Source organism: Balaenoptera musculus, chromosome 2 (assembly GCF_009873245.2).
Source record: "Balaenoptera musculus isolate JJ_BM4_2016_0621 chromosome 2, mBalMus1.pri.v3, whole genome shotgun sequence".
NCBI lineage: Eukaryota > Metazoa > Chordata > Mammalia > Artiodactyla > Balaenopteridae > Balaenoptera > Balaenoptera musculus.
In genome coordinates, this window is record NC_045786.1 from 115,644,988 (window position 1) to 115,655,679 (window position 10,692).

The following is a 10,692-nucleotide window of genomic DNA, read 5'->3' on the forward strand; positions in this document are numbered from 1 at the left end:
CCTTCTACTCCTCCCTCTCACTCTATGGCTTCTGAGCCCCTGGTAGTGAGGGGAGGGCTGTTCTCCAGACTTGGTGGATGTTTACACTCACAAGGCGCTTCCGTGGATTTCTCAGAAATTCAGAATCCCCCACTGGAAGCCTCTCGTTGCATGTCCCAGGACAGATGTGGTACCTATAATTCCACTGCCTCTCCCCGACCTCTATCAGCCCCAACATTCGGTGACCCACCCCACACAGACTCTTGGCGAAATCCTTTCAAAAGCCAACCTCCACCACCATGATCTGCAGCCCCTTTGAAGACTTGCTCTTTTTTTTGTCCACTCTTTTTTTTTTCTTTTAGATTCTTTTCCCATTTGGCCATTACAGAGTATTGAGTAGAGTTCTCTGTTCAATACAGCAGTTTCTTATTTGTCTTCTATTTTATATACAGTAGTGTGTATATGTCAATCCCGACCTCCCAATTTATTCCCCCCCATCCCCTGGTAAACCATAAGTTTGTTTTCTACATGTGACTCTACTTCTGTTTTTGTAAATACGTTCATATGTACCCTTTCTTTTAGATTCCACATATAAGCGATATCATAGATATTTGCCTTTCTGTGTCTGACACTTCACGCAGTATGACCATCTCTAGGCTCTAATTGACGTTTCCTTCCTCTGCATGGCCTTCAGAGGAAATGCCACCACCCTGCCATTGGTGGAAGTGCAGTCTTCCCCCAACACAGCTCACCCTCAGAGCTCTGAAACCTGAGGAAGACATGTGTCCATTGGGCCCCAATTCTCCACTGTCAAGCTCTGCCTCCCACAAGCTTGAGGTGAGCAGGAAGCACCTGGCCATCCTCCTCCACGAAGGGGGAAGGGAGCAGGGTACCTCAGACCCCAGCAATTGTGTTTCATCCACATACCTACATGACCACATCCTTGGCATGTCTAACATAGGTGCCCCGGCACCTCACTTTGAATGGGGATGTTCAGCAAATATTGTTTTGTTCTCAGTCTTTGAGGCTTCAGCCAAAACCCAGACAGAGTGTCATTTAACATTCTGTTTCAGAAACATAAAGACGGATGCTCACCAGACTGAATAATGCATAGCAAACACTGTCTCTATATGGTTGTTTTCTAATATTTTCTATTAAGGAAAATGGATTTGTCTTCTAATTCTCACTCTGCTCCTAGAAATGCTTTATGAACCTGAGTAAATCATTAGTCCTCAGTGTCTTCACCTAAAATTATACGAAACTATAAAATTATTTAAAGTTTGTTGAAAAGTCTCTCCAAGAAAATATAGCCCTGTCATTTGAGGCTAATATACATCAATCTTCTTAGCCCAAAAAGGCAAAAAACTAAAAATTAGCCAGAGAGCAGCAGGAGAACTGCCTTTGAATAAACCCAAATTCCTGACATCGTGCTCTACCTCTCCAGGAGGAATTAAAACTCTCACCTTCCCAATCTCAGAAGCAAGTTACTCATATCGAGCCTGACCTTATGCCCCAGTTCTGATCACTAAGCTTCTACATTGTTCTCTTTGCCCCGTTCCTTACCTTGTTAACCTGACTAGTAGACAGGTTCACCCAGGACAATCCTCCTCCCAAAGACAAGGACCCGCTCTGAATTTAAGCCAAGCATGAGGATGCCGGTGCCTGTTAGAAGACTGCTCAGAAGTAAGCACCTGTGATTCATGAATACCCCATACTCCTGGAACCACTGTCTTCTTAGGGACTCCACCGTCTCAGAATGAGCTCCCTGTTATTTGTACCCTTACCCTAGGACAGGACACAGGTCCACTGCCACTTCAATCACAGCCCCTGCCCCACTCCAGGATCCTAAAGCATGCAAGGTATCGGCATAAATGCCAAATGGAGCTAACTGAGCTAAAAAGCATGCATCTTTCTAAAAATGCATTGTTTACAGTATTTCCTCCTTTATCCTTTTACTTTTAAAGAATAAATTTTTCTCTAGTGTTTTCATGGCTGACATAGAGTAACTGCCTTATTTTGAATAAAATTAAAATTGCATCATTTTCTTCTCTGTCCTTAGAGCATAGGTTCCACAAACATAAAGTAGGTAATTGATCTTATTTAAGAAATTTGCAATGGAACAATAAAAACAATTAAGTGCAATGACTCTAGTACAGATGTTCTGAATCCAATATTTCTCAAAAGGTTTTGACAACATCCAAAGTTGTATGAAAATATTTGGCAGTGGTATCTCAAAATTTAAGTATTCTGTTCTTTTTTCAAGTACTAGCCAAGAATGGAAGAGTCTTCATGAACAATCTAATTGAGAGGTTCTGGAAAACAAATCTGTAGCACATGGTCATTTTTTCTCTGTTGATGGCTCAGCTGAGCCAGTGACATTTATGAGTCCATGGCTGAGGGCTCTATAGGTTCTGGATCAAAACAATCTTTCCTAAAGTTATGGACTCAATGTTTGTGTCCCTCTGCCCCTAAATTCATATGTCGAAGCCCAAACCACTAGTGTAGCTGTATTTGGAGTAAAGTAATTAAGGTTAAATGAGGTCATAAGGGTGAGGCCCTGATCTGATAGGATTAGTGCCCTTCTAAGAAGAGACACTAAAAATCATGGAAAATGAAAGGCGACATGAAGATGTAACGAGAAGGCGGCCATCTGCAAGTGAGAAAGAGGGATCACACCAGAAACTGAATTGCCAGAACCTTGATCTTGGACTTCTAGCAACCAGAACTGTGAGAAAATAAATTTCTGCTGTTTAAGCCACTCAGTCTATAGTACTTTTTTATAGCATCCTCAGCCAACTAATACACCCAGGAACTTATCAACGGAGGAGAGGACGAAAAGACATTTTCTTCCTCTTTCTCCAAGTGGGATCCCAGAAATTCCCCAGTGTATATTAAAATATTAATATCTTGCTTTCACACACTGTTTATATGCATAGTCCTATTTATTCTTCACAATCTTGTAGTTAGGCAGAGCTAGCATTATTAATCCCATTTTACAGATGAGATGGAATGTGGCTAAGTCAAGATCAGAGGTAGAGCTTTTGACTGCTAGCCCAAGCTTCTTGCACTGCACCTCATGCCAGCTGACTGAGAGTAGCTTTAGAGATCTTTCTACTCCTGAGTCAGCTCACAGTTAGAACATCTCTGGGAATCATAGCACTGGTTCCAGGATAAGACACTAGACTTCAAAAGGGGTACCTCTTAACAGATAAGCAGAATTATCTGCCGTTAGTCAGGAGAACCATGAGCTATTAATAAATAAAGTTGAAGAAAAAATGAAAATGAAAATTAAAGCTGGAGTCGTGCTCAATTTCAATAATTTTAATTATTAATTTAGAGTGATAGTAATTTTGACCTTTTAACAAAACCTTCTTTATATACCATTTTTGAGTTTTGACTATCTGTGGACACAAAGGAATAAATCTTGGCCACTCTTTGTCCTGGAACACAACATCTACAGCTCCTCCTCCTGGGAGAAAGAGCTCAGCTACAACTTAAAGTTCAGTACATTCACTCTTCTGATTAATTTGGAGCAGTGGAGCAATTAAAGAACAGATGCTATGGATTAATGTTCCACATTACATTGAGAAGCCCTTCTACAGGCCCTGGTGCTATTTTAAAAATATCTGAGCTCTGAATGTCACTACATTAATAAAGATTTCAGCAGCTTAGTCATTAACACCAACAAGACCTTATCATTAGAACAACATATACTTTCAGGCTCATTTTTCTGTTGTGCAAATCAATGATGAAAAACTTCAGAAACTGAACCAATGTTAGATTGTTTAGTATAACTGATTTGGGGCTCATATTCAAAACATTTATTTTATCCATACATAATATCTTAAAATATGTCTCTTTCCTAACAGGCAGCCAAAAATCCCTACTACTGACATTTGGTTTCAACTCTCCCTAATACAGAATGTCTCTCTTTGCTTCCTTTTCAACTGTTCCTGAGGATGACTGCCAAACCCTAAGGCAAAGGGAAACCTTGGTTGCCTTTAGCATGTAAGCCTCTCAGTGTCAGCAGTTACACCATTCTCTCCTTTAGGCTGAGTTTGCACTGTATTGGAAAACAGAGGCCTCTGAGTAATCATGCCTCTTCAGATTGGCTGTCAAAAGCCCTTCACGTGCAATCTTCTTATTTGGCCCCAAAGAAGACAGTCTCTTCTAATTAGTGCTCAAATGGTTATCCCATTCAGAAAGAATGGAATATTTGTTTGATATAGAACATAAATTTATTCTAGTTAAAATAATATTTTGTTTGTAGAAATTTTTATGTGCATCCAGAGAAAAGGGAGATATTAAAATCAGAAATCTCAAAAATTAATGGGAAGCATTTTAAAAATAATTTTAAGGAATTAAAAACAACCTAAATATCCAGTAATAGGGATTTGATATGGGGATATCTATGTAGATATAGATATAGATATAGATATAGAGAATGAGATTTCCATTCAATAAAGCACTCTGTATCTAACATAAATAATCCTGATGCTTCTAGTTCTATATAATAGACTATTTACATAGACATTTACCTTCTCTTCCTCAAAAATGCCTGTAAAAATTACAATCAAGAAATACAGAAGCTAGCAAGCCCACAGCAGCACTAAAAAGGGGAAAGAGAGCCATCAGCAGACCAGAGATTTATTAAAATCTTTAGAAAATGGCAAGTAGACGAATCATATTGTCAGATGAAACAAAAGCAAAGAAGCAAATGTTCCAGCACTGAAGACACCTGGCTTCACTCTGAAAAAAGTGAATGCTGAGCAGAATGAAGAGAAAGATCAAAACCTAGAAATATCACCATGAAATTTCATAACACACCAAAGATAAAGAGGATATGCCAGAAACTTCCAGGAAAGGGCTATGGAAGTTCCCTATTGTTTGATGTATTCATTATCTGAGTTCTTACAGCCATGAGATTGCATAGGGAAGCAGTCATGTCTCAAAAATATTCATTAATGGACTGGCCACTTGTAAAATTAGTCCTGATTCAAATACTCATCCCATATCACACTAACATCTGTCCTCACCAATCACATCAGAGTCTATTTTGGTCAATTTCACTGAATTTTTAATAAATATATGATTAAAATATGTAAGCCATAAATATTTAATAAATGTATAATAATAAATATATAGCATAAATTGACTTTAAAGTAAAATTGCAAATCTTGAAAAGATGTTAGATTTCATAGGGTTGGTGACTTGAGTCACCAACAAACCTACTGCTAAATGAGAATTAGCAGAGTTAGATCAGTTTAGGATGGATGAGGAGAAAACCAACCAAGAGAATGGTAAGAAAGGGTCTTCAAGGGAGATTCACTTAAAAATCAAAGAATTTAAGACAGGCCCTTGTAGGGAAGTCTTGAAATATTTTTGCAGAAATTACTATCTTTATGATTGTGCAGGAAAGTGAAATATGAACTTGGAAGATATCATATCATTCTACCATCTATTTTTATCAGAAAATAGTACCCCCCAAACAATCCAATTTAAATAGATTTATATTAAGAGGACTTTTCTAGTGCTACTTTCCCAAGAAACAGGAGACTTCCTATAGATAGAAAGGAATCAAAAACAGGATGGTATTATATTAGTCTCATTAGCAAGAATAGATGCTGAAAATAGTGAAATAAAGCCTGTAAAATTCTGAAAAAAATGACTTTATATCAACAATTCTATACATAATCAAACTACTAATCAAATATGAAAGCAAAACAATGACATGCAAGAACTCTGAAGGTTTACCTGCCATGTAGTCTTTTGAAAAAAGCACTCCAGCCATATTTTAAAAGAGGAAGGAAGGAAGGAAGGAGGAAGAGAGGGAGGGAGGGTGGGAGGGAGGGAGGGAGGAAGAAAGAAAGGGAAAGGGAAGCCAAGAATATGGAATGAAAGGTATGAGGAGATTTCTGCTTTAGGTAATGAAAGACTGAGTAGTTTAACCAAATCTAACCACACTCTGGGAAAAAAAAATACACAAAACTTGATTAAATATATTATTTAAAAATCTTCTTAAAAGCATCAAAGATATATCAAGATAATAAGGAATTACAGGACAAAAATCCAACACTTGGGAAAAGGTTTGCCCTGTGATCACTGGCTGACCTGGAAGAGGTAGGTGATATGTACTTTGATAGCCTCTTAGAGCTAAGGGGAAAAGTCAGAGTTCAGGGCTCACCCAATACTGGGAATTGGGGCCCCCAAAGGGCTACACCCTGAGAATAGTGATAAAACAAAAATAACTCAACCTTGTGCAGACGGTAGACTCACTTCTTTTTAAAATATCAATAGCCCATGAAATCTCAGGCTGTGAGACTGCCTGAGAACACTCTAGATTGTCGGTACCCCTCTTTGGAGGAAGAGAATATCATCCTTAGGATGAGAATATCATCCTAAGTCTCAAATTATTTCAACAAATACTTTTTCAAACACAATGCCCAGCATACACCAAAGCATGAAGAGAAAAAACACAATGAGCAAGAACCAACAGTGATAAAAATAACCAAAATAGTCAGGCATTATCATATACAGTAAAACTATGCTTAATGTTTTCAAGGAGAAGAAAAATAAGCTGTGAAAATTTCAGCAGGGAAGGAACTAACAACTATAAAAAGTGACTTAGCAGTTTTAAAAAAGAAACAAATTGAAATTCTACAATGGAAAAATCCGTTTAAAAAATTAAGAATTCAATGGGAATTTAACAATATATTGGACAGCGGAAGAGACAGTTAGTGAACTGAAAATAGGTCAGAAGACACTCCCCAGCATGCCGCATACAACAAAAAGGTGGAAAACATGGAAGAGAATGTAAAAGACTCAGAATTCCATGAGAAATCCTTAAGTTCTGGCATCTAGAAGAATAAGAATGGGCACTGGTCATTTTTGTGGAGATTTTAGCCTAGAATTTTCCAAAACTCATGAAAAATATCTGTCTTCCAATTTAGGAATCCAAATAAATCCCAAACAGAATAAATAGAAGGAAAGCCATACCTAAACATATCATAGTGAAATTGGATAAAACCAAAAAAATCTTCAGTGCAGCCAGAGCAACTCACCTTCAAGAGAATAACAGTAGACTGGCAGGTGACTTCTGAACAGCATCAGTGGAAGTCAGAAAGAAACTGCTAACCTAGAATTTGTAACTAGCAAAAATAAAGTCATTTTCAGATGAATAAAAAATTGAAAGAGTTCACCATTAGGAAACCTGCATCCAAAGGAATCTGCAAAGTATGTTTTCAGTTCACTAACTGTCTCTTTGACTGTCCAATATGTTGTTAAATTCTCACTGACTTCTTCCAGAGAAAAGGGAAATGATGGCTGGAAATCAAGGGGCTCAAAAATACAAAAAGAATAAAAAGAAAAGAAAGTTGTAAACGTGAGTAAATCTCAATAAACAGTGATCCATTAAAAAATAATAATATGTACATAAGGAACTACGTAAATGAAGTTAAGTGTCCTAAGCAGCTTGTATTACCCAGAAAGAGAGTAAAATTATCCATTAATATTAGACATTGATAAGTCAATGATACATTTTGTAATTTCTAGGATGAACACTAAAAGTATAGGGAAAGCGCATAATACAACTAAAAGATAGCAAAAGAAAAAATCAATGATTAAAAAAAATCAATTGGAAGTCAAGAAGGCCAGACTCCATAAGACTTGAGGATATCTGCTGGGTCTCAGATTTTCTATTAAGGATCTGAGGCCACCACGGTCTCCAGCTATTAGAGTAGATACCAAATCAATTTGTTGGGGAAAGCAAGCATTCAGAAATTCCTGTTTACTTTTTTCAATACATAGGTGCTATGATGACATGGGGAGTATCCCAGTTATTCAGAATCAATTCAACAAACTTGCTATGATAAGCATATCACATTCAAGATAGTCACTTCTTATATTCTGGAAAAGAATGGCAGATATGGAGACTATTTTAGGGAGACCCTGCCAATACGCCTCCTGATTTTCATTCCTCAAAAGGTAAAGATGGAAAATACGAGCTAGTAGCAGCAGCAAATTAGCTTATTCCTGGAGATTAAAGATTTAATGACAAAGAGTGATGTAAAGAGGCAACATGCAGAAAATCTGGTGGCAGGACTGTTCACCTAAGTGCTTTGTTACATTCATAGAGGACTCAGGGAAGTTAAAGGAAACCAGCGAATGAAATCAAGGATTCAGACTCTGATTTGAGCATCTTCCAACATTACAGAGAAATAGAGTCCTATTAAGTGCCTCAGATATTTTCTATTCTGCCACATTTATTCTAGGTTTTCCTTTGTGATCATGATCAAAGATCTCAATCTTTCACCAGCAATTTATGTTGACTACAGGACTACCTGCTTCTGTCATCAAAAGCTCCTTGAAATTTGTTATGTTTGTTTCTGTGTGTATCAATATTCTGCAATTTTGCTCTATTGCCGCTACATGTGAGATGGCCTTTAAAATTTCACTGCCTCTTTTGTGAAAGCAAAGTAGAAGAAACTAAAAGTGACTGAGTAATGATAAAGTACTTATTCTTTCCAGGTCTCAGGTTATCAGTTGAAATTGTAATAGAGGAATTGCATAAGAAAGTGACAAGAAATGATATAATAATATACACCATTATTTTTAATGTAGCTAGATTCTTAGAAGAAATATTTCCAAAGCCACACTTTTTGTGCACTTCTTAGAGAGTGATTTTTTAAAGAAAGTCATTCTATGTATTACATACATTTTTTCTGTTTCCTGACTAATTTTTTACCAGAAATGGAGAAGAAATAGCAAATGTGTCATTACTTTAATAGGATGATTACTTGTCAAAGTGAGGTTTGGGGCTTAATTATAGTTTTAATGCACGTAGGTCAAACTGAAGTCCCTTTGTGAAAAGACAGGTGTGTGAAATTTGAATACAATTTTAGAAAAACAATGAATACATTGCCAACTGTTAACTTTAACAAGTTAAATAAATAAAACCCTAATTCACTAATCTGACACTATTTAGATACAAACAAACATTTATTCCCTTGTCTGCCATCTTTATATGTTTAGACAATGTGACCAAATTAAAATTGTTCATTGCTGAGTGACTACAAAACTGCACTTTGAATGAGCAAGGAAAGTGAGTAACAGTAGTCTAGCAGGGGAAATTTTTCTTCAGAACAATGGTTTTAAGAGCTTCTTTGTAAAAGCTAAAGCCTGAGTTCTTTTGGGAATTTCTCAGAGACTTAATTTTAGCAGTTAATAGTAATCCTCAGATACAATTATTTATAATTATCTACATTTCAATGAACACAAATGTATAAATATTAGAGACTCTTCTCTAGAAGCTTTGGAATGTAAATTTCTATAAATTCATAAAAGAAATTCTTTGTAATTTTAACGTTAGAACAAGTTTTGCGGATGATTGGTTCAAGATGGCGGAGTAGAAGGACGTGTGCTCACTCCCTCTTGAAAGAGCACAGGAATCACAACTAACTGCTGAACAATCATCAGCAGGAAGATACTGGAACTCACCAAAAAAGACACTCCACTTCCAAAGACAAAGGCGAAGCCAAAATAAGATGGTAGGAGGGTCGCAATCACAATAAAATCAAATCCCACAACCGCTGGGTGGGTGACTCACAAACTGGAGAACAATTATACCACAGAAGTCCACCCACAGCAGTGAAGGTTCTGAGCCCCATGTCAGGCTTCCCAACCTGGGGGTCTGGCAATGGGAGGAGGAATTCCCAGAGAATTAGACTGTGAACGCTGGCGGGATTTGATTGCAGGACTTCAACAGGACTGGGGGAAACAAAGACTCCACCCTTGGAAGGCACACACAAAGTAGTGTGCATTATCAGGACAGGACACGGGGGAAGGAACAGTGACCGCACAGGAGACTGAACCAGACCTACCAGCTAGTGTTGGAGGGTCTCCTGAAGAGGCGGGGGGTGGCTGTGGCTCACCACAGGAAAAAAGACACTGGCAGCAGAAGTTCTGGGAAGTACTGCTTGGCATGAGCCCTCCTGGAATCTGCCATTAGCCACACCAAAGAGCCTGTAGGTTCCAGTGCTGGGTCACGTCAGGCCAAACAACCAACAGGGAGGGAACTCAGCCCCACCCATCAGCAGACAAGCAGATTAAAGTTTTAATGAGCTCTGCCCACCAGAGCAACACCCAGCTCTACCCACCACTAGTCCCTCCCACCAGGAAGCATGCACAAGCCTCTTAGATAGCCTCATCCACCAGAGGGCAGAGAGCAGAAGCAAGAAGAACTACAGTCCTGCAGCTCATGGAATGAAAACCACATTCACAGAAAGATGGACAAAATGAAAAGGCAGAGGACTATGTACCAGATGAAGGAACAAGATAAAACCCCAGAAAAATAACTAAATGAACTGGAGATAGGCAACCTTCCAAAAAAAGAATTCAGAATAAAGATAGTGAAGATGATCCAGGACCTCAGAAAAAGAATAGAGGCCAAGATCAAGAAGATGCAAGAAATGTTTAAAAAAGACCTAGAAAAATTAAAGAACAAACACATAGAAGAATTAAAGAACAAAAAAAGAGATGAACAATACAATAACTGAAATGAAAAACACACTAGAAGGAATCAATAGCAGAATAACTGAGGCAGAAGAACGGATAAGTGACCTGCAAGACAGAATGGTGGAATTCACTGCTGCAGAACAGAATAAAGAAAAAAGAAAGAAAAGAAATGAAGACAGGCTAAAAGACCTCTGGGACAAC

General features: G+C 37.9%; 1 pseudogene; it reads left to right on the forward strand.

Annotated features, from left to right (window-relative positions):
• The first annotated feature begins 7,798 nt into the window (after positions 1–7,798).
• LOC118889898 lies at positions 7,799–8,446 on the forward strand (annotated as a pseudogene).
• The last annotated feature ends 2,246 nt before the right edge of the window (positions 8,447–10,692 follow it).